Source organism: Ovis canadensis, chromosome 20, assembly GCF_042477335.2.
Source record: "Ovis canadensis isolate MfBH-ARS-UI-01 breed Bighorn chromosome 20, ARS-UI_OviCan_v2, whole genome shotgun sequence".
Lineage (NCBI taxonomy): Eukaryota > Metazoa > Chordata > Mammalia > Artiodactyla > Bovidae > Ovis > Ovis canadensis.
In genome coordinates, this window is record NC_091264.1 from 33065291 (window position 1) to 33090576 (window position 25286).

Consider the following 25286-nt stretch of genomic DNA (forward strand, 5'->3'; position numbering starts at 1 on the left):
TGCAACCCTTGTCAAAGTCACCGAAGTACAAGCTAATCCTTTGCGCCTGTCGTGTGCCAAGCACAGGGATTGATTCATTGACTCCTTGCAATGCCCAAAGAAGTAGGCATTTTATTACCATCCTTTCAGTGTTACCCAGACCCTGAGAGGTTAAGCGGTCCACCCAAGACGTCCTGAGCCAATGCTCTCCGGGATCCTGGAGTCTTATGAACCCGGACTAGGCAGGCCCCTCAGACTTGACCACCAAAAGGCAGGTTAAGCTATAAACTAGGAAACTGAAGCTCAGAAAGGAGAAGTAACTTGCCCAAGGCCACATGGTGAGGTAGCAAGGTTGAGCATTAGAGCCCAGTGGCCAGACCCCAAGGCTCTACTGCCCAGCTGCCTGTAAGCCCATCTGGATACCCCTCACCCATAGTCCAAGAAGACAGTAAAGTAAGAACAAATTTTTGACGTCTGGGAACTTCTTGTTTGTGATGAACTGCACTAGGTTCCCACCCTGAAGACCTAGAAGAAAGCGTAAAGAGGGTGGTTTAAGGAAAGGATAGGAACTCCCAACCAGCAAGCTGGGAAATATTCTTGAAACAGCAGGGTGGGGAATGAGTTTTGCAAGGGAAACAGTCAGATTTTAGTAACTGGAAATTTCCCACATCTATCATAGGGAGTTTACCAGTTTGCTCACCCAGACTCACAGCCCTGGCATAACTACCTGGAACAGCACGCCCTGTGTGACCCTCTGGGGCCAGCAGGCACTCTGGTGCACAAGTGACCAATGACCTGAGAGCTGGTGTCAGAGCCTGAACTGCTTTGCCTGCAGGACACTTGCTTTTAGGATTATTCTGGGGCCCCAGTAGAATTCTCAACCCTAAAAGCTATTGCAAGAGCCTGAGACAGACCTCGATGACTCAGAAATGAACTCACAAATAAAATCTGATTTTGAAAAGAAAATGCCTGGCCTGAACCGACAGTGGTTGCTTTCCAAGTTGGCGAGTGTTGGGGTGCTGGGGCTCTGTTTCCTATTAGGATCGTCCTGTGCTTTCACACTGGAGAAGGGCATGGCAACCCACTCCAGGATTCTTGCCTGGAGATTCCTCTGGACAGAGGAGCCTGGTGGGCTACAGTCCATAGGATCGCAGAGTTGGATGTGACTGAAGCGACTTAGCAGCATGCTCGTGCTCTCACAGAGGGAAAACCTGGCTCATTGCGGGCTGGTCCCCCAGCAGCACCAGACGAGGGCCCTCTGTTGGGAGTCGAGGACCTCTGTATCACCACCAGCGATGGCATGCCCCAGCTCTGCGATTCAGATGCAAGATAAGGGTGAGGAGACATCTTGCAGCCCACGAGTGGAGGGTGGGTATTTAAGACCTGAGGCCACCTATCCTCACTGCAACCTTGGACAAGCACACGGGGTTATGGCCGTTTAAAGGTGAAGAGCCCAGGCAGGGCTTCTGAGACTCGCAGTGCTTGGAAGCTGGGATGAACGACTCGCCGACAGGAATTGCTGAGTCAGTACAGTAAGTCCCCTCAGATGAGTGAGTTCTGTTCCGAGAGCGGGTTTGCAGGTCCAATTTCTTTGTAAGTCCAACAAAGTTAGCCTGGGTACCCAACGAACACAATTGGCTGTATGGTACTGTACTGTAACAGGTTTATAATACTCTTCACACAGATAATACATAACGCACATGAAAAATAAAGAAAACATTTTTAATCTTACGGTACGGGACCTTGATAAGTACAGTAATACAGCACAGCAGCTGGCACACAGGGGCTGGCATCGAGCGAACAGGCAAGAAGAGTTACTGACTGGAGGAGGGAGGCGCTGGAGCTGAAGGATCGTCAGCAATAGGAGACGGAGGGCAAGCTGCCGTCTCACCTACATCTGACTTTGATGGCACAGGTTCTGGCTCCTTGTTGGAACCAGACGCAAGTGCCCCTCTTTGAAAGTTCTCATCTTGAAGGCTTGTATGTAGGGGGCTTACTGTGCAGAAATGCAAAGACCAGGGTGAGAAGCTGTCTCCAGGGGATCCGTGTTGGTTTCCTCCTTTGTTCCTCCCCCCGCCTCCCCTCTAGCGTGGGGGGCCTGTGGAGGGGCCATGAGATGTGGTGACGGAACCTGGATGGTGAAGGTTTGGGGGCCCTGGGTTCTGGTCTCAGCTTCAGCATTAACTGGGTGACAGAGAACAGCCTGCTTCTCGCTCTGGGCCTCATTTCTTCATCTGGAAAGGGAGAGGCCCCAAGAACACCTTTGAGACTCGCAGTTAGAAACTCCGGATCTCTTAGGGCCCAGTGTCCTCGTCTGCTGAGCGCCATGCCTCTTAGGTTCGCCTTCAGTGAATATTTGTAGAATTCAGTGGTGCTCCCACCCATCTTGCAGAGATCTCACAAGGATCACACAAAATGAGGAAGATGAAAGTGATTTTCTCACGCAGCTGGAGGGCTATTTGTTACCCTCGCAAGGAGAACGGCGAGGAAAGGAAACCCCAGCTCACCCCTTCTGCATTCTTTTTGGGGACACAAGGGAGTGGGGAGCGTGCCCTCGGCAGAAGCAGACACATTTGTGGGATGTCTCAGTCTTTCAAACTTGCACCCCCTCCTGACGCCCAATCTTGTGCCCCCTCTTGATGTTTTTTGAAATTTCAGAATAAATGACATAGGGACTTAAAAAAAAAAAACACCCAAAAAACCAACGGTAATTTTAGATCATGCTTTTTTCCAGGCTTCTCATGACCCCTTGGGGAGTCTGATGAACACGAAGCAGGCCCTGAAAAATGCTATTTTTCATTCAAGGCAGGTGTGGAAATTGAGTTTTTCGGGCATTGCCAGTGATTCTCCCTGGCCAGCTGTCCTTGGTCATAATAGAGAGGGTCTGAGACAAAGCTGTGTGCCATTCCACATACATTTCTTGATATTAATAATGAATGTGACTATCATTCTTTATGATTCTGTGCTTTTCCACTAGACCATACTGCTTTTTTTTTTAAAAAAAAAACAACCTTGTTTTATTTTATTGAAGCATAGTTGAGGTACAATATCACGTGAGGTACAATATCATGTAAGTTACAGGTGTATAACATAGAGATTCACAATTTTTAAAGGTTATATTCCATTTATAGTTATTGTAAAATATTGGCTATAGTCCCTGTGTTGTACAAAATGTTCTTGTAGTGCATTCTATACCTAACAGTTTGTACTGTTTAATCCTCTACCCCTGTATGGCCCCTCCTCGCTTCTTTCTCCCCACCTCCCTCTCCCCAGTGTTTGTTTTCAGTTGCCCCTCATAGCAGGTGGGATCTTAGTTCCCTGACCAAGGACCAAACCTGTGCCCCCTGCAGTGGAAGCCCAGAGTCCTCGCAACACCTGGGTCATCAGGGAAGTCCCATTCTCTCCCCACTAGGTAACCACTGGTTTGTTCTATCTGTAGACCGCGCTGCTTTTTTTTTTTTTAATTAATTAATTTATTTTAGTTGGAGGCTAATTACTTTACCGTATTGTAGTGGGTTTTGCCATACATTGACATGAATCAGCCATGGGTGTACATGTGTTCCTAATTTTGCTTTGACGTCTCAGCAAGAGTGAGTTGCAGGCGCCTTAGGAGGTGTCTCTTCTCATCATTTATTCCATTCGTTGCCTGGGATTCATTTGCTCTTCTTTTCCCCTCTGTTCACCTATGTGAGCCAGCGCTTCCTGGGTGTCTGTGACGTAAGAGCATCTCAGAAACGGCCCGCCCTTCAGGCACTTAGACTTGTTTAGAGGAAACCAGATGGAGACCGATCATAGGTAAGTGATTAGGTGTCATTATATGGTTGAGTGCCTTAAAACACAGGCTCTCTGTCCAAGGTAACTATTTTTTCAACTTTCTCTTCCATTTTCTAAGGCCAGAACAAATCTGGTTTAATTACCAACATGGGCAATTTGTCTAACCTCTTTGAACATCAGTTGATTTGAAACCAAGGTTGGGTGAGATGGTGTTTGAAGCCTCTTCCGGGTCTGGTCTGGGGGTTCTGGGGGGTTCCTGTCTGCACCAGTGGGGCTGAAGTCCTTTGTCTCTGAAGCCTGCTGCTCCCAGCCTGTCTGGTTCCTTCTGATGGCGCCTCCCTGCTTACTACCTGACCCTTTGCTTTTCCAACTTCTTGTCGCTTTTTTTCTTCTGTCTTTAGGGAAAAAGTGAAAATAGAAGAGCTGACATTTGGAGGACACTGTGGGTGGCCTGTAAGGGGGATGATGAGGTGGAGGACTCCGGGGGGAGGGGCACACCAGTGACTCACGGGTCGCCCGGTGGAGCCATGTTACATCACCATGGCCCTGCCCACGGCCAAGAGAACTTCGCCATACCTGCCGTGGCCTTGCTGCCAGCTGGCTGGATCCAGTCACTTGCAGAAGGCCTCCCGAGAGCTCAGGGCGATGTTGGCTGTGAGCAGACGGGGACGGGCTGTAGAGACCCTTCATTGGCAGATGATGAAGAACTCCTCAGGGGCTGTGGTTCTCACCACCCTCAGGCAACCAGCCCAGAAAACCCTCCTTTCTCCAGGTCCCCTCCTCCTGGCCCTGCAGATTGAGAACCTTCCGACCCTGAGCCTCACAGGGCACGCCCAGGCACACCCTCGGCAGACAGAGTGAGTGGCTGCTGCCTAGCACGGCGCCTGACCACACGATTGGTAAGTGGCCAGCAAAGGTCCACTTAATGAATGACTGCTTCAAACCCACACATAATAAGCTAAGATGGTTATAAATGAATAGCAATCGACAAAGCACTTTTTACATGTCATTTCTTATTAAGATATCTTTACTTCTTTCTGTCCAGGGCTCAGTGTTTGAAGACCCAAGGATGAGGAGTGCTCTTGCCCTGGGGACAGGAGAGCCTGGAAGTCACGTCACCTCCCTGCGCCTCTGTCACCTCACTGCCCAGGCTGCGGAGGAAACCCCTGCAACCTGGCTTCTGTTTCAAGCCCATTGGCCGAGGGGAAGCGTCTGGGGTGGTCAGCGCGGAGGGCCTCCTGCTGAGATGTCCCACACAACCAGCGACATCCCATTCTCTCTGGGATTCAGGCCCCCCAGCCCCACGGTCCTGGGATCATCCAGGAAAGCTTTTGTTTGCTCTACTACTACTAATCCTGCCAAGGGGCGACCTGAAACAATGAGGCCAATCTCCCAAATTCCTCCGAGCCGGCAAATTTCATGGTTTTTCTTTAGGATCTCAGCTTAAATGCCTTTTCATCAGGAAGCCTTTTTAAAAAAACAAAACAAAACAGTAAGTTAATTTGGCTGTATAGGGCCTTGGCTGCAACACGCAGAATCTGTTGCAGCGCTTGGACTCTCCATTTGTGGCCCGTGGGCTTGTTTCATGGAATCTTACTTCCCTGACTAGGGATCAAACCCGTGTCCCCTGTATTGTGGGTTCTTAACCACTGAACCCCCGGGGAAGTCCCCAGGAAGCCTTTTCTGAAGACACTGAAAGAGAGAGCGGAACAGACCATTGGCAGGAAGAGAAATCCAGACAGCGAGGCTAACAAGGGACTGTCTGGCCGGGGCTGAGTGAGCCAGGAGAATGAAGAGCTTAGTGAGCAGCCACAGACTGGGCCACACTGGGCCGCTGGACCATGGGAGGACATCGGGGTTTATCCTCAGTGCTGTTAGGATTCGTTGGTGGCTTTTGAGTGAGAGTGATATGATTTGGCTGCCATGTGGAGAGAGGTGCCCCTGTGGCACACCTCCCTCACTCCTCAGAGCTGTTTTCTCCGAATCCTATTTCACTGTCTTTGTCTAGCCACTATACGTTTTCTGCCTTGGACCCTGGGAGATTTCTTCTGCTCGTTACTTCCTGCCTAGAAGCAAAGCTTTTGGACAGAATCCTCCCTCCCACTTGCTTAGATCAGCATCATTTGTCCATGTGCTTGTTCCTCGCAGTTCAAATTTGTACTCTGCAGCGGTCAGACTATGTCTTACTCCTTTGTGATGCATATACAAATACAGTGTGTGACCCATAGTTGATTCCTATTTAGCTCACTGTTCAGTATGAACAAGTGAGTTTTAGGTAAAGCAAAAGAAAAGTTCAAGAAGGTCATCCTACTCGCAGGATGGATTCCAAGGTCTAACAATCCTTTAAGGTGATCTAGTTTGGGTCATCTGTGCCTAGCTTCCCCTCCACTGGGAAACTGTTCAGCTGTTCTTGCAAGAGTATCTGTTGCCTCTAAGAAATCCCACGAGAGAGGAAGGGCATAACTGTACCTACTTTGTAGATGCAGACGGAGACCCAGGGAGGTTAAGTGTCAGGGCCACAGCCAGATGGCTAGAGGAGCTGGGCTTAGCTCCGTCCAGCCCAGTTCAGATTTACTGATGCCTCTCATGGTTCAGGGCCTGAGTCTTCACGTAGAGAAGGAGTCCTTGTCCTCAGGCGCTCACAGTCTTACAGCGGAGACTGATACTTGAACAGAGCATTTGCTCTCAGTGGGGAAATCCCTGACACACTTTTCTGATCCCATGAGCTGCCTCTGACCTGATTCAAGCAGTAAAAACAGTGTCAGGCCAGAGCAGTGGACCCCAAACCTGATGGATCTTTGGAACCATCTGGACAGCTTTTAAAAACACAGATTCTAATTTATGGGTCTAAAATGGAGCCCAGGAAACTGTGCTATTGAAAACCAGATAATAGGGGACTTCCCTGGTGGTCCAGTGGCTAAGACTCTGTGTTCCCAAAGCAGGGACCCCAGGTTTCCATCCCTGGTCAGGGAACTAGACCCTGCATGCTGCAACTAAAGATCCTGCGTGGCCCAGTGAAGACCCGGCACAGCCAAATAAATAAACGTTAGTGCCGTTCAGTTGCTTGGTTGTGTCAGACTCTTTGGGACCCCACGAACTGCAGCATGCCAGGCTTCCCTGCCCTTCACTGTTTTGGGGAGTTTGCTCAAACCCATGTCCATTGAGTCAGTGGAAAAAAGAGAAAACAGGTCCTACTGATGGGCAGGCAGGTTTGAGGCCCCGTGGTGCAGTGGATTTGGTTTCAGGACAACAATCATCAGATCTGCAGGTGTTCCGAGGGGGAAGAAGGCACATCTCCCACGGCCTCCGCTTGCTAAACCTCCCCGGGGACTTATCTTCCCCGGACTGCCCCAGCCTTGGGATAGGCCCGCCGGCTCTCTCGGATGTCCCCTCCTCTGCTCTCTTGGCCCCACTTACATGCTTTCCTCATATTACTGGTCACACCCACTAGTCTTAGGCTCCTTTCCCAGGTTGCAAGCAATGAAGTGCTTTTGGGGAGCCGTTCCAAGGGTAGAGTCACGCCCCTTCTTGGGTGACAGCAGGTTCTAATCATTTCCTCCTCTGAATGTCCACCACCCCTCTGTCTGGGGTTTCAAGAGTCTTCCGCTCTTAGGATGTTTGTGAACAAGTCTGCTCTCCTGTGGAGCCAGTAAACACCTCGAAGGCACATCAGTTGAGGGTTTAGGTTTGGACCCTTTACCTCCTTCAAGTCTTGGTTCCAGTGTTACCTTCCCAGCGAGGCTTTCCCTGACCACCTGTTTAAACCTCATCCCTGCCTCCTACATGCTCCATCCCCCTGACTCTGCCCAAATCCCCCCATAGCACCTACCACCTTCTATGTCACTACATCACTTGTTTATTCTGGTCCTCCTCTCTTTCCTGACAATCGGGTATAAGCTCCCAGGAGGCTTCCTAGTGCTTCTGTCTGTGGATGTAAACATAGCAAGGTACCTCACACTAAGTAGGTGCTGTAGGAAGACGTGTGGGATGAATGGATCCTGAGTAGGCCCTCGCATGCAGTGGTGCTCTCTAAATGCTGTGTGGTCGGTTGGTTGGCTGATAAAGCCAGCCAAGTTAATAGAACAAATCCATCTCCTCTTCTGGAAGAGGCCCTGGACAGACAGCGGAGGCTGGCAGACACTCATTTCTCAAGGCTGATAGAGGGAGCCTTGTTGAGATTGTCACAGCCTTCCCAACTGGACTGAAAAATGCCTTTGGAATCAGATGCTGGGGAGCAAGACTCCAGCTCCAAGACTTCCCAAGGAGCTGGAGTCAGGGCTGGCTCCCCAGCCCGTTCATCAGCCTCGGCGCACAGAGGAGAGGCCTTCGGCTGCCAAAGACTTTGTTTTATTGTCACTGCAGTTGGCTCCTGTCTGCGTGGGAGCTGCCAGGGCAGCAGCCATCAAGCCCAGGACGCTGGGCTGGGGTAATAATAGCAATTCCATAATTCTCGCTCGCTCCGCAGCTGAAAGGAGGGATGGCTGGAAGTGGCTGGGAAAACAGGAGCCCGGCGGCGGCAGCAGGAAGGGGAGCTGGTACAGGCTGTTCCCTCTCCCTTGCAGACCTGGCCTTGGGACGTGGCTCACGGGCCTGCTTCCAGCTCACTCTCAGTTCAGTTTTTCCAAAGCTTGTCACAGAAAGAGGGCTGGGATGTTATTCTTAAGTCTTGGGGACAGTGGTGGGCTCTCAGGTAGGAAATTCTGATATCATCTTGCAGACCCCGCCACAGACAGCCAGCATCCCAGGCAAGAGGATTTGCTGCTGAGGATGCATCTGAAACCCTGCTTCTCTTATATGTCCCTTTTGGCCATTGCGCTGAGAAATTCCCCCAGAACATTTCTTGCCACCCCTGGGCTCCGAAGCTCCCACATGTGTCTGAGATACCCCTGGGGAGTAGCTTTGGAGTTGGCAGACCTATTATACCGCCTGGCTCTCTGGGAGTTGCTGAGCTGTTACTCTAGCTCCTGGTTTAGGAAGAGGAAGTAACTAATGTCCTAAAACCTGTCTTGTCAAAAAGCCTCCCTGCGGCACCTGGGGGTAAAGCCAGACTTGAGAGCCTAGAAGATTTTCCAGCTAAAGTGTCTGTCCCAGGTGCTGGACAGGAAGGCAAAGACGAGTGAAAACAGGTCTGCAGAGAACGAGGCAGGTGGCTCGAGTGAATGTCAGTCGTGCCACTGTAGCCCTGCAAGCCCGCATCTGAGGTGGTATAACATTCCAGGTCACTTCCTCAGCGGCGATGGGACATAGAGACTGTCCTCCTATGTGAAGGGGGCAGCTTTTCGTGACAAACGTGTTTTTAATAGTTTATCACACAAGTATGCACCCCTCACACTGTAGCTTAATTTTTCCTATGTCTTTGATATATCTTTTAGCTTCTTTTTTAATTTAAGCATTCCTCCCTGTTGCCCCCTTTTTGCTTGTCATGTATTTGTTGAAGAACCAGGGTCATTTGGCCTGTAGGGCTTCCCACAGCCTGGATCTTTTTTTTTTTTAGTATTAACTTTTATTAGAATATAGTTGATTTATAATGTTGTGTTAGTTTCTGCTGTATAGCAAAGTGAACCAGTTATATATATATAACACACACACACACATATATATATGTGTATATATATATATACACACACACACACATATATATACACACACACACACACACACATATATCCACTCTTTTTACAAGTCTTTTCCCATATAGATCATTACAGACTATTGAGTAGTATTTTCTGTGCTATGCAGTAGATTCTTATTAGTTACCTATTTTATATATGGTAGTGTGTATCTGCTAATCCTAGTCACCCAATTTATCCCTCCCCTTCTCCCTTTGGCACCATGAATTTATTGTCTACATGCATGACTCTATTTCTGTTTTGTAAATTAGCTCATTTGTACGATTCTTTAGATGCCACATATAACTGATACCGTATCGTATTTGTCTTTCTCTGTCTGACTTCACTCAGTATGACAATCTCTAGGTCCACCTGCTGCTGCTGCTGCTGCTAAGTTGCTCCAGTCATGTCTGACTCTGTGCGATCCCATAGCCGGCAGCCCACCAGGCTTCCCCATCCCTGGGATTCTCCAGGCAAGAACAGTGGAGTGGGTTGCCAATTCACCTATGTTGCTGCAAATGGCGCTATTGTATTCTTTTCTATCCCTGACTCTTCTTGATTGCATCCTCATGGTGTCATTTAGCCTGTCCCTCCCCCCTGTCTATTTCTGCCAAATTAGTGATTGGACCTAGAGGTTTGATCATATTCAGTTTTGATTCTTCTCCCTAGAGGAGAGGTGGTTGTGTGCTCTTTCATCAGAAGGCTCACAATATCTGGTTGTCTCTTTTGTGATGTTAGTAGCTGTGGAGCCTCAATGCCTAGACTGATTTATCCATTCATGCTTTGTTCTGATGTCTCCAGGTTCTGCTCCATGGCCTTGCATCTGGCTCTGTCTCTGTGCTCAGCCCTCTGGAGTGACATGACTTTTCCTGATCTCCCTAGGCAACACCTTCTCAGCCTACATGTCCAGGAGACCGAGTTCAGGTCAGCAAAAGTTTGAGAAGTAAAACTTCCCTAAGAGGGAAGGAAGGAAGGCAACTCTACGAGGAGAAGATGCTGCTTAGACTAGCAGACATCCTCTCATCACCACTTAGATGGAATCTGAGGTCAGGCTCTTAGAATCTTTTCTTGATTTTTGACCATGTTTGGGTATTTGCAGAATTCTTGCCTGAAAGACTTGAACTCTTATGGAAAGGAAGGCTCTTGTCCAAACTTATCTCACTAGCTTGCAGATTTGCCTACAAGCCTCCTCTACATGGATCTGGTCACACCTAATTAAGGCAGATGGCCAGGGAGACCATCCTGAGCTCAGAGGAAGGAACACTCTAGGACAGCTGGGATGCTGCATAAGGATGTTGTTATTGTGGCAGCTAAATACCGCATCTTCATAGTTGCTAACAGAGACTACCATGTGTTCACCAAAACGTTTCCTTTGTCTCCCGGCCACAGGAGGCCTTGTTCTTCCAGCCTCTTTTGAGTTAAGCGTGTCCCTGTGACTGAGTTCTGGCCAATATGGCCAAATTGTACCGCTCAGGTCTGGCCCATAAATGTCACTGTGAGTCCATAACCTCTCTTTCTTATCTGCTTGCTGGCTGGAAAGGGCCCAGCAGAGGACTTAGAGTCCTAAGCGTATGGCAGAGACACAAGGTGGAAGGACCCTGGGGGACTGCATGGCTGCGTAGAAGGCTGCCCACTGGCTAGGAACGTTTGCACTGGACTTTGTGGGAGAGAGAAATGACCTTTTATCTACTTATATTTATTTATTTGCTGCATCAGGCCTTAGTTCTAGCACGTGGAATTGTCGTTGCAGCACGCGGGATCTTTTTTATAGTTGCAGCGTGTGGGATCTAGTTCTTCAACCAGGGATCGAACCTGTGCTTCCTGCATTGGGAGTGCAGAGTCTTAGCCATTGTACCACCAGGGAAGTTTCTGAAATGACCTTTTACTGAGTTAAGCAGTTTCAATTTCAGGGATCGTTTGTTACAGCAACTAGTGTTATTTCCCCTGACTTATACAAACCCTTCAGGGAGTGAGGAACTGGCTCATGATGAAAGCGGAAGAAAGGAAAGAAAACCCTACAGAAGTTCTTCAAGGCAGAATGATCGGAGCTTGACCGCTTCTAAGTGAGTCCTGTGTAATATGAAGTCTTCCTCATATGGTACTACCCCTGCCCCAAAGGAATCACTTCTGAAAGCCATGGCTCTCTGAGTTATCTGAGCACCCCCCTGTGCGGTGCTCTTTTGAGAGAAGAGGTAATGAATCACTAACTGGATAATGTCAGGGCTTCTTCTGAGGCTGAAGAGATGTTTGTAAAGAGGTCAGAGTAATAGAATCACAGCTTCTCTATCCTGGGAGTGGCTAGGAAATGGGGACCCTAAGTTACTGATGGGACAGAATTTGGCACAGATAATGGGCAGGAAGTTATTACATTAAGAACTGTGACAAAGATGGAAATAATGCTAAGATTTGAGAAGGACCTGATAGAATGTATCACAGGGTGTTCTCTGATGGTCCAGTGGTTGAGACTCCATGCTTCCAACGCAGGGGACCTGGGTTTGAGCCCTAGTCAGAGAACTAGGGAGAAGGCAATGGTACCCCGCTCCAGCACTCTTGCCTGGAAAATCCCATGGATGGAGGAGCCTGGTAGGCTGCAGTCCATGGTGTCGCTAAGAGTCGGATACGACTGAGCGACTTCACTTTCACTTTTCACTTTCATGCATTGGAGAAAGAAATGGCAACCCACTCCAGTGTTCTTGCCTGGAGAATCCCAGGGACGGGGGAGCCTGGTGGGCTGCCATCTATGGGGTCGCACAGAGTTGGACACGACTGAAGTGACTCAGCAGCAGCAGAGAACTAGATCTCACATGCTGCAACCAAAAAGATCCCACACGCTGCACCCCAGAACCTGGTGTGATCAAATAAATTTTATTTTATTTTTTTTTATTTTTATTTTTTTTTTGATAATCAACTCCCAGATTTTATGCTGATTTTTTCTATTTCCATCAATTTTCTGACATAGTTAACATAAGCAGGAAAATCTTTTGTAGTAAATTGACCAACTGAAGACTCGAGTGAAGCCTCAAAGGTCTTGAAGAACTCTGGCAAGTCACATATATCCCATGTTGCTTTTGGTTTCCCACCTCTTCTTTGCTTCAAATCCCCAGGCAAGTTTCTTCTTTTTTCGTGCAACCTGTGAATTTTCAGCCTCCTTTTTGGCTTTCACAAAGTTGTGGCAGGCAATAGCTTTGGCAATTTTTACACCAAGCTCTCGAGTGGCTAGCTGGTTGCTGAGTTCCTCGGCCTTCTCAATGTTCCACTCTTCCACAGCTTGGTCTATCCTCTTTTCAAGTCCCGACTTTTCAACTTTTTTCCTTTTAACAGGGGGGTCAAATCTCTCATTGACTCCAAAATACTGGGTAAGCTCCTTCCACTGGGTTTCACTTGAAGACTGTTCACTATGAGATTCTTCTTCATTCTTCAATTTACCTTTTCTGGAGCGTTTTCTTTTTTTCTTTTCGGATCTAGAAGCTGAAGTTTTCTGTTCAGAATGCTTTTTATGCAATTCTTGAAATTTATTCCACATATTTAAGGGGATTCCAGAGGGACACTCTTCATATGCATTTATATTTGCTTCTGCTTCAGTGTTTGGTCCATCTGTAGGAATATCTATGATCTCTGTCTTTTTAAAGGTCCCATCTTCTTCACCCTCTTGTAAGTTAAGTTCAGAGCTCTCTAATGTGGTATCATCGTCAGAATTCAATTCAACATCACTTTCATTTAGGCCAGGAGGTAGCAGCCCACTCCGCATCTTTTCAGTCCGGACGGAGCCGCCCGGCAGCCATCTTAAGACCGATCAAATAAATTTTAAAAAGAGAGACATCATTACAGATCTGAAATCCCAGTCTCGTTATCTGACTTTATATGTTCATTCATCTGTGCCTTGGGCTGAGAACACTCGATTCCACACAAGAGGTGCCCAGAGGATGTCTGCCCCTCTGGGTACCATCTTCTCATGGAGTTGTCTTTCTTCCTCCTTCCTTGGGACAGCTTCATTTCTCAGACTCTTATTACTAAGACCCTCTCACCTTTCCAGTGATATTTCAGCCTTTGGAGGACAGATGGATACTCTGGTCTTGGCCTTATTTAATCATCTTTACCCTTCAGACTTTCAACCATTTGTTGATTTACGTTCAGGAGAGACCAGTATTTTAGGTTACTGCTTTGGATAGTTCCTGCTGCTTTTTTGTTATACACACACACACACACACACACACATACACACACACAGGTGTTCATCCTCTAAAATATTTCAATATAGTAGTTAAGAGAGAGTCCTCTGGGATGTAGTAACCATTCAATGAAAGAAGAAATAGTGTTTTCAACAAATGATGCTGGGACAACTGGATACTTACATGCAAAAGAATAAATCTGGACCTCTAGCTCATACCATATCAAGACCTAAATACATACAAAACCTAAAACTTTTAAACTCTTTGAACAAAACCAAAAGGCAAATCTTTATGTGGTTGGGTTGGGCAAAGCCTTCTTAGATACTATATCAAATGCACAAGCAACAAAATAATAGATAAATTGGACTTTCTGAAATCTAAAACTTTTGTGCTTCAAAGCACAGCATCAAGAAAGTAAAGAGAAAACCTACAGAAGAGAAAATATTTTCAAGTGATTTATCTGATAAGGGACTTGTATCCACAGAATGTATAAAGAACTCTTACAATTCAACCCATTTTTTAAATGAGCAAAGCATTTGAATAGGCATTTCTCCAAGGAAGCAAATATATATATAATCAATAAGCACATGAAAAGATGCTCAACATCATTAATCTTTAGGGAAATGCAAACCCAAACCACAGTAAGATTTCACATCTACTATGTTGGCTATAATCAAAACAGTGGAAAATAATAAGTGTTCATGAGGATATGCAGAAATTGTAACCATACATAGCTAGCACAAATTTTAAATGGTTAAAAACTTAAAACTGGTACTGATACTTTGGAATTTGCAGTTCCTCAAAAAACAAACAAACAAACAAAAACAAACCACCAGCACATAGCCAACACATGACTCTATGATTCCATTCCTAGTTATACCCAAGAGAAAAGAAAACATACCTCCACACAAAAACCTGTACACAAATGTCGGTAGCAATATTATCTGTATCAGCCTCCAAATGGAAACCTAAAGTCCATCAACTGGTGAATGGATAAACAAAAGTGGTATATCTATACAATGGAACATTACTTGGTCATGAAAAAGGAATGGGGGTACTGATACATGCTAAAACATGGATGAATTCTGAAAACATGCTAAGAGAAAAAAGCCAGTCATAAAAGGTCATATTTCATGATTTCATTTATATAAAATGTACAGAACAGATAAATCCATTGAGACATAGTATAGATTAATAGCGCCTGAGGGGCTGGGAGATGGAAGAAATTAGGAACCACCTGGTAATGAATACAGGGTTTCTTTGGGGGTGACGAAAATGTTCTGGGATTAGATAGTGATGATATTATGCACTATAAGAGGGTTAATTGTATGGCATATGAATTGCATTTCTTTAGATCACTGCAGATGGTGACTGCAGCCATGAAATTAAAAGATGCTTACTCCTTGGAAGAAAAGTTATGACCTACCTAGATAGTGCTGACTAAGGTCCATCTAGTCAAGGCTATGGTTTTTCCTGTGGTCATGTATGGATGTGAGAGTTGGACTGTGAGGAAGGCTGAGTGCTGAAGAATTGATGCTTTTGAACTGTGGTGTTGGAGAAGACTCTTGAGAGTCCCTTGGACTGCAAGGAGATCCAACCAGTCCATTCTGAAGGAGATCAGCCCTGGGTGTTCTTTGGAGGGAATGATGCTGAAGCTGAAACTCCAGGACTTTGGCCACCTCATGCGAAGAGTTGACTCATTGGTAAAAGCTCTGATATTGGGAGGGATTGGGGGCAGGAGGAGAAGGGGACGACAGAGGAGGAGATGGCTGGATGGCATCACAGACTCGATGGTCGTGAGTCTGAGTGAACTCCGGGAGATGGTGATGGACAGGGAGGCCTGGTGTGCTGTGATTTATGGGGTCGCAAAGAGTCGGACATGACTGAGTGACTGAACTGAACTGAAAGCTATTTGGAAAAGAGAGAGGGGAGAAGTCTTTGGAGCCATACTACTTGAGTTCAGACCCTCGTTCCTCTGATTACTCCCTGGTGAATGATCATTTATCCCCGCTGTGCTTCACTTTCTTCCTGTGTAAAATGAAAATAATAGCAATACCAGCCTCATAGCATTGTGAGGGTTACATGAATTAATGGAACAACTCCTGGCCCAGAGCAAGCACTCCATAAAGTGTAAACTGCTATTATTATTATGGCTATTTTATTATTATTATTTTTGGGCCACCACGCAGCATCTGGGATCTTAGTTCCTTGACCAGGGATTGAATCTGTGCCTCCTGCCATGGAAGTGCAGAGTCTTAAACACAGGGCAGACAAGGAAGTCAATGTTGTTTTTAGTATTAAGGACCTATGCCCTTATGTATAATGATGCTGGTCATCTGTGCATAAATCGAGAGCCAAAGAAGACTTGTGAGCAGGGAAGGCTTGGTTCAGAGAGATGTCCACAGGCAGAACCAAGGCTTGGAGATTTGAGTAGCTCCCATATTGAAAGAACGACTCATGGACTCGTAGAGCACTTAGTACATCCAAATACACATAAATACAGAGTCTGGCTCCAGATTTTTGGCTGGAGTCCATCGAGAGTTATGAATCCCTCTTTGAACAATGGCAGCTATTATTAAAATCTAGAGGCTTTGAATTGGATGCTTTCTCCAGCCCAGACACTGATTCAGAGCTGCAACACTCTAAATGGCGAGGCTAGAAATTGATGCTGCTTTTGAGCTGATTTATGGAGAGGTTTCTTGATCTGGGTCAAGTTCCTGCAACATTTGGAAAGTGACGACTATAGTATCATTATTTCCCCCAAATGACCAAAATTATAGCCGGTAACTTGAGGCCAGTAAATTTCCCTGCAGCAGATGTTAAACTCTTTTAAAAAGATGATTAACAATGGGAGACTTGGGCTGTATGGCAGAGCAACCAATAGGGTGGTGTGGCTGAAGTCAACGTGTGAGGTAAGAGGCACATCCAGACCCCCACGGCGTGGTGGGGAGCCCAGGCTGAGACTGTGAGAGCCCACAGGTTGTGATGTCAATCAAGCCTGTGGTCCTGGGTGGCTGGACATGTGGTGCTGTGACCAGAGGCCCAGACTGGGTGTTGGGAGACCCCGGGCTCGAGGCTTCCTTCTGCCAGCAGTGTGACTCAGGGCTAACTATTTCCCTTCTCTGGGATAGAGTTTCCCCTTGCTTTAAAATGAGAAGGGACCACATTCAGTGATCTCTAAGGTATTTCGTGAGTTTTAGACGGATTTGTTTGATTACTTAAGAAGAAAGCAAATAAATCATTTGTTAGCTGCCTAAGAATCTGTGCTTTTTTAAGATGAAGTGACGGCAAAAGAACCAAATGTGTTAGTTGTACAATTATGATGATGCTTGTTTCACATCACCACTGCCAGAAAGTATGGGAGTGAAAATATGAGTGTACTCATATGTATTCTCAGGAAGTATGAGTATACTCACCCATGCCACTGGTGAGTATGCCAGAAAGCATAGGGACGGGTTTCCCTGGTGGTCCCATAGTTAAGAATCTGCCTGCCAATGCGGGGGACATGGATTCGATCCCTGGTCTGGGAAGATCCACATAATACGGAGCAACTAGGTCCATGTACCACAACTACCGAAGTCCCCGCACGTAGAGCTCCGCAACAAGAGGCGCCCACTCACTGCAACCAGAGAAAGCCCCTGCTCACTGCAGCAAGAGAAAGCCTGTGTGCAGCAGCGAAGACCCAGCACAGCCCCCAGACAAACACATTTTTTAAAAAGGCATAAGGATGGATCCAAAAAGATCACCCTGGGATACCCAAACCAGGTTTCTGGGTTCAGACACAAATGTTTGCTGGTTGAAGACAAGGCTCCATCCAAGTTTCCTTGAGAAATGTTATGTAGCTTTTACTCATTTTTCCAGTAGATAAGTTCTCTACCTGTCATCTCTCCTCCCCTTACCTGAAGGTTTGTCATCTACCCAGGAGATTTGTGGACCAACTACTTGATATGTATACCCATCCATATACACATTTGTCGGTGAGAATTGAGTGGTCTTCTAATGAAATTCTCCAATGAGGGCATCTTGAGACCCCCTTCTTCAGCATTCCAAGCTCTCTAACCATGCTCCCAGCTTGAGTCCACCAGGGAATGAAAAGGAATTAACCCAATGGATAGGATCATTGAGACCCTTTAGAAAAGTTTCAGAGGGTCTTTTCTTTTTTATCCCTTGTCTCTTCCCCCAGCACTAAGGGGGAAATGGCCCAGATCCTATATCTCATAGCATTTCAGACACAGGGCTCTGGGGAGTAGACTTGAGTTGGTCCAAACTCCTTCTACTTAAGCATTAAGGAAAGGGCTTTGTTTGACTGAAGCTTCTGAATAGCAAAAACACTTTTTTTTTTCAATCTTAGGACCGAAAATCCCAACAGAATTTATCAGCCCTGTGCCTGTCTCGTAAGAGGGCTTCTATAGAGAGGCAGCTTCGGAAGCAGCAAGGTCTTAGGCAGAAATCAGGTAGAAAGCCACTGTCTCTTTCTGAAATTCATCTCTTGTCTATTTTTCATATAACCTAGTCCAACAATGTCTGCTTTGTCATCATCAACTCCTTCTTGACATTTTCGTAAACGGCGAAACTTTATGATAATCGTTAGTCACTAGACACAAGGAGTTCACTTTTTCTGTGGATCCTTGCTGCTTCCAAGGGGCTACATCTCCAGTTGCTTTAGCTTTGCCCTGGGTTTGCTTTCGCGGCTGACTAATGAGTGACTCTGGGGGTGTGAAGTAGAGAGAGAGAGGGCGGAGCTCTACTGAATCTTGATTGGCTGAAACCTGGTTGCGCTCTGACGGGCAAATGTCCATCAGCCTCACACATTCAAGGCAGCTCATTGCGGGGTGACAGCTCCAGAAGGGAAATAAAGCTGTGCTTAATTTATCTTTTACATAGCATAAAGAAGCTCTTAAAACTGTTCTAAGCACAGAGCCAAAAATGTCTGGTTCAATAGATTCTGCACTTGTTCATTCCGCAAAACACAATGTCTCTCCTTAAAAGAAGACAAAAATATAAAGGATACCTAGATCGTGTGGTCCGTGCAAACTGCCCTTTGTGGGTGCTGTGGAGGACGATGCCCGCGAAGGGTGGACACTCCCCATCCCTATGCTGGCAGAGCTGGGACCCGGTTTACCGAGGCCTGAGGTCTGCAGTCGCCTTGCACACCTTACAAAGGGTATAGCCTCTGATCGTGAATACAGCTGAGTCTTCATTGACTGACTAAGTTACTCAGAGATAGAATTGTGAACATAAATAATCACTTAAAGGAGTTATTGAATTTGGGCTGAAGGTGCACTGACCCCAGGGTTTATTCTGGACGCAGAGCTTTTAAAGGAAATGCAGACCATTTCTCTCGAGAGTGGAGATGTCTATCATCTTGATTTCTAGCTACCTGAGGGTTTTATTACATTGAAGACTTGGAATGGGTGGGAGTGGGTGGTTGTAGAGCTAGAAACACAGGCAAAAGTCAGGTGTAGACATAACTAAGTGTAGCCTTGAAGATGTATGGTAGGGAATTTCTCTTGTGGTCCAGTGGTTAAGACTTTGCTTCCGAATGCAGGGAACTAAGATCTTACATGCCCTGTGGCCAAAAAACCAAAACATAAAGCAGAAACAATATTGTAATAAATTCAATAAAGACTTGAAAATAAATGAGAAGAGTGTTAGAATTATAGATCAATTTGCAGGGTAGGCTTACCATAATAACATAAACAATAAAACAAACAAAAAAAGATGTATGATAAACTCAGCCTCCTCTGGCATGGCCCTCTCCCTGTCACCCCATCCTTGGTTGCACTGGGGGGATGTAACATTCAGAAGAATTTACCAGCTGAATGTACCACAGTGCCTACCTGCACCCCAAATACAGAGAAGAACTTCCTTCAGAGAAACTAAATAGGAAAGGGCCCTCCTATTCCATTAAGGTCCTATATCTCTTAGACAGTTTCTGCATCTTGTTTTTTCTTTCCTTCTAGAACTCTGATTAGAAATGTTAGTCCTCTTTATTCTTTTGTTGTTGTTGCACTGTGAGGCATGTGGGATCCTAGTTCCCTGAAGAGGGATGGAACCACGTCCCCGTGTATTAGAAGCATGGAGTCTTCCAATACAGGGACCGCTAGGAAAGTCCCAGCCCTCTTCATTCTATCCTCCATGTCTCTTAATGGTCTCTGGTCCCCAGAGGTGTTCCTTTGCTCTAGACTCCTATGCAACTTCTACTTTATGCTATGAAGTGGAATACAGACATCATTTCTTCTGCCATTGCACGTTTTAGTTTTGACTCCCTAACTTGACTGCAAGTCCCTTGAGCAAGTCCCGTGAGGACAGAAAACCCGTCTTATGTGCCATTTGTATTCCCATGGCACTTGGGTCAGTGCTTGATACAGTAAGTGCTCAATAAATGCCTTGTTGATACAGGCCCATTTGTTCATGCTCCCCAATTGTCCCTAGCCTGAACTTACACATGTGACCTCATGGGATCCAGATGGGACCACTGGACCAGGGCACACCCATCCTTTCTCCATCAGCCCCTGGAGGGTACAGTACTCTGCTCCACTGGCCTCAACTGACTTCTTTTTTCTTTAAATATTTATCTGGCTGTGTTGGGTCTTAGTAGTGGCACACGGGATATTCGATCTTTGTTGCAGCACATGGGGTGTTTGGTTGTGGCATGTGAACTCCTAGCTGCAGCGTGAGAGTTTCAGTGTTCCTGACCAGGAATTGAACCTGGGTCCCCTGCACTGGGAGCGTGGAGTCAACCACTGGACCACCGGGGAAGTCCCAGCTGACTTCCTTTGCCTTGCACCTTTACCTTCACAATCTTTCCAGCCCTGGGAACTTACCTCTGTCATGGGAACTCAGCCTCTTGTCTCCTCAAGCCAGCTCTGTTTGGCTGCCGCCCAGTCTTAGAAATACGATCCCCAGGGCACACCTTAGAACGGTGAACAGCTGAGAACTACTTCTGAACATCAAGTTAGAGTTTGACATGTGACTCTACTGGCTGTGAGACCCTGGGCTCAGAGCCTTAGTTTCCTTATCTGTAAAACGGGAAGGATGCGGTGAAAAATAATAGAGGTAATGAAGGTGAAAGTCCATGTCAAATGTTGGGTACAATTATTGTCTGCAAAGCAACGTTAAATGATGGCTGCAACCATTAGACACAGGAAACAGAAACTAGTTTGTACCTCAGCTTTGGAAAAATTAAGTTAAACTGTATTTTCAGTCTGTCTTTTAAAAGATTACTTTAAGAAAACTCTATCAGTCTGACTTTGATCAAAAAGTGCTGAAAGGAGAAAAACCAGATTTTTCTTCTGAGCTGCAAAATAAAAATTTTTTAAAAGAGAATTGAGTGATCTATTTAAAACTGAGCACCTTGAACCTATTTGAACCCCCATGTTCCCTTTAAATCACATTGCTCCCAAGTTAATAGGTAAGATTACAGTCAGGAAGAATAGAGTAACAGGAAATAAGGGAGAGGATTTAAAACATAAAAAGTGTCAGGCTTCAGAACTTCAAGAATGCTGAATTCCATCTCAGGTCCCAGCATCCTGCCCCCTAAGCCTTTGGTGAGGCCACTGCCTTTGCGAGGATCATCTTCTCTCACATGCTTGAAATCAAAGCCACATGCAGACCTTGCTGCTCCACCTCGTGCCCTCCTCCAGCTCTGCAAGCCAGTTCCCACTCTCCTTGGGGGCGGGGACACCCGAATCTCAAAGCTTTTGCAAGAAACAAGTTCATCCTTGGACACTTAGAAACTCTTATGGGAGCAGAGATAGAAAAAGTGATGTCATTACAATGGATGCCCTTTGCCTTTTTAAAAAATGAGTCTTTGCTTCAGATTCAGGCTCATTTCTTCCTAACCACCTAGTGCTCTGGGAGGTGAATAGAAGAGATTAAATTCCCATTTTACAGATGAGGAAACAGAGACTGAGTCCCAGTGCTGGTAAGTACCTGATGTGGAATGATGGCTCAGGTTTCCGTCTCTTATTCTCCTGGGATTACTCGGAGTGCAGTCACAGCACCACCACTCATGAAAAAATGATCCTAAGAGCATTAAAAATGCCTGTAAGAGAAACAGCTGCAAATCCCATTTTGTTGATAGGAACACTGAGGCCCAGAACTTGCTTGGTGGTCCAGTGGTTAAGACTCTGCTCTTCCAAAGCAGGGGGCCTGGGTTCGATCCCTGGGCAGGGGACTAGAATCCCCATGCTGCAACTAAGAGTTCGCAGGCCACAACTAAGACCTGGTGCAGCAAAATAGATAAACAAATAAATATTTTTAAAAATGTCTGTAAGAGAACCACATGTATATTCCATTTCACTAATAGGAACTGAGGCCTAAGCACTTACTCATGGACCCACCCCACAGAGCATCATTTTCAAATCTGGATTTCATGACTTTTTTTCCCACCCTCGAAATGGATTTAATGTTATGGATACCAATTCTTCTAAAAAGTAGAAACCCAGGCTTGATATTTCTGTTAACTAGAAGAGTTAATTAGCAATTGAAATTGTAGCTTTCAGTCACCGAGTTCTCCCCATTCTACAAAGCCCTTTCGAATCTTTTGTCTTATTTGGTCCAGACACCCCAGTGCCGGTGACGTCAACTAACCGGGATGTCACCTATCTTCATGGAAACTGGTGATCTATGGTGTTTTCTACAAATGCTCACATTTCACAGACTGAGTGGCTGGAAATAACAGAAATTTATTCTCTCACAGTTCTGGATACAGGAAGTCAGAACTCGTGTTGGTTGGGCATTCTCCTCCCCCCCGAAAGCTCTAATGGGAGAGTCCTTCCTGGCTTCCTCCAGCTTCTGGCAGCTCCAGGCACTCTTTGCCTCACGGCTGTATCACTCCAGCCTCTGTCTCTGTCTTCCCATGGCCCCTCCTCTGTACGTCTCTTAAGGATGCTTGTCATTGGCTTCAGAGTCCACTCTGATAATGCAGGATGGTCTCGAGATCCTTAACTTAATTTCATCTGCAAAGGCCCACTTTCTATACAAATCCACGTTCACAGATTCTGCGGATTAGCACGTAGGCACATCTTTCAAACCCTTGCAGAGGTTTATGTGTGTTACACCATCCAATCCTCAAAGGGTGGTCACCCTGTGGGATAAGTAATAGCAGTGTCCTGGTTTTACAGACGAGGAAGCGGGCTGAGAAAGGTCTGTAAGTGTCAGAGTCCTATGGCCGGTCAGAGGCAGCGCTGGCACATGAAACCCAGCAGGTGACCCAGGCTCTGCCTGCTACTCAGTACCACGCAATTCTTTTTTTAAAAATTATTTTCAATTGGAGGATAATTGCTTTTCAATATTGTGTTGGTTTCTGCCATACAACAACATGAATCAGCCATGGGTACACGTATGTCCCCTCCCTCGTGAACCTCCCTTCCACCTCCCATCCCATTCCACCCCCTCTAGGTTGTTATGGAGCACTGACCGCCACGCGATTCTGCCTGTTTGTGATGCCTGCCAGAAAGTCACTTCTGATAAAGAAACCAGGAATTTGGAAACTGTCCTTGGCCGGTGGTGGTGGTGGGGGGTGTCCTAGAAAGGAGAGACGATTTGGCCACGGAGGCAGGGCTCTGACAAAAGGGAGGACCAGGCCTTGGGGGATGATGCTCGTTCTGACTGTGTGAGTGTGAGTGTGTGTGTGTGTGTGTGTGTGTGTGTGTGGGTGACTGGCTGGGCACACACTGCCCTCTAGAGCAGCGAGGTCTCACCCTGGCTTGTGTGGGTTTCTGGCTTGATCTCCTCCCTGCCATCTGCCACAAGAGCAGGTGTGGATCTGTGGTGCCCTGGGGAAGGGAGGGTGAGCCACGGGGGTCCCATGAGGGCAAAGCCACCCTTCCACGCTCACGTGGGATGAGACTGGAGCCCTCCATGAGGCCTTTAGGGGAAGGCCCGGTGGTTCAGGCCTCAGGAGGTTGGAGAAGGTCACCTGGGATGTGGAGGGGCCCCTCTCCTGCGCGGCTGACTGAGGGGACCGCCCTCCTGGGAGTGTGGGGAGGACGTGCCCACAGGAGAGGAAGCAGCCCTCACAGCTGGTCATCCTGGGGCCGCCGGCAGCTGCAGGGGGTCCGGGAGGATGCCTTTCTCTGCCCTTCCCTTTCCTCCTCCCCTGGGCTCTTCTGGGAAGGAGAGGGTGTGAGGGCTGGAGCTGGGCGGCGAGAGCTGGCTTTGGTTTTCTTGGCTTCGTCCCCCTGATGCGCTGATCTCCTGTTTTCACCCTTACTGCCACGTTGGCCTCTAAATGGGAACGTGACCTTCCCAGAGAAAGGCGAGGACACCCCAAAGAAAGCCTCCCAGGCCCCTAAACCTCTCCTGGCTCCTCTGGCTGGGTTCTCACTAAAGGCTGCAGGAGGTCACCTACAACGGGAGTTTTGTGGAAAAGAGTAAGTTTTGTGCCAGCCCCTTGTAGACCCCACGGTCCTACGTACACACCAAGTGTTGCTGATAAGTCACTTCAGTCGTGTTCGACTCTGTGGGACCCCATAGACAGCAGCCCACCAGGCTCCCCCGTCCCTGGGATTCTCCAGGCAAGAACACTGGAGTGGGTTGCCATTTCCTTCTCCAATGCATGAAAGTGAAAAGTGAAGTGAAGTCGCTCAGTCATATCCGACTCCCAGAGACCCTATGGACTGCAGCCTACTCCTCCATCCATGGGATTTTCCAGGCAAGAGTACTGGAGTGGGGTGCCATTGCCTTCTCCAACACACCAAGTGTTGAGGTGTCTCTAATAGCTGGGCACCTGGTGCAGTTACCCTGGGAGCTGGGCTCAGTGGTAGCGGGGGAAGTCAGGGCCAAAGGTCAAAGAGACCCAGTGGCTCCATCTCACTCTGGTCTCCATGACGTTGTCCCTGCGGACCTGGATCCTGGTGCCACTTGTCTGGCCATGCGGCTTTCCTCTCTGGTGATGCCTTTTCCCAGATGGAACAAGCTAAGGGGCTCACCTGGCCCCATGCTAAGCTGGGAATTTTGACTGCTGCCCGCTCCCTGCTCGCCCTAGCAAGGCTGCCTGGCTCCTGTGTGGGAGGTGGATGGAGGAAAAGCAGCTGATGAGTTGACATCCTGAGAGTTGGCAAATAGGGCAGAGATGAGATGGTTTTTCCAAAGGCTATCGCAATTCTGGAGAGCACATAGCCCAGGTGGGCTAACTGTGAGATGGACAAAGGCTGGCTAACTGGACTGAAATGTTCCTGAGGGAGAAATAAGCCTTTTTTTGTGCTAAGTCATTGAGACTTGGAGGTTTACTGTGTGGCTGCTAGCATTTATTGCCTTGATGAATATAATCATTTACATCAAAATAGTCCTTTCAGTTACATAGTATCACTTGCTTTTCAGAAAAACCCTAGGAAGTTTAGTTTCCATTCTTCTCATTTTACAGATAAGCAAACTGTAACAGAGACTTGCCCAAGGTAATAGAAAATAAGCAGACGGGACTGTTGAAAGTTAAGGGAGCATGTGCAGGGGGTGATAAGACTGATATGAAGAAGTTACCCACTTCTCAGAGATCTAGGTAGGGGGCCAGGTTGATGGTGAGGTAGAAGAAAGGAAAGAAGGGGAGTTTCAAGAAGAATTTCGGCTTCTTCTTCCATAGCTTTAGCCTCATGGCCAACTTGGGACCCTTGGAAGGCAAGGGTGAGCCTTGGGAAAGACCCCCCAGTACCAGGGAGGTAGGACCATAGAAGTGAGTCTCTGGGGACTCATATGCCTGGTTCTCCGAATAGGAAGATGAGTGGCAACAAAACCACTGAGACTTTGCACAAAA

General features: G+C 47.0%; 1 pseudogene; it reads right to left on the bottom strand.

The window, feature by feature from the left end:
• Positions 1-12231: 12231 nt before the first annotated feature.
• LOC138426061 (protein FAM204A pseudogene) lies at positions 12232-13147 on the bottom strand (annotated as a pseudogene).
• Positions 13148-25286: the final 12139 nt, after the last annotated feature.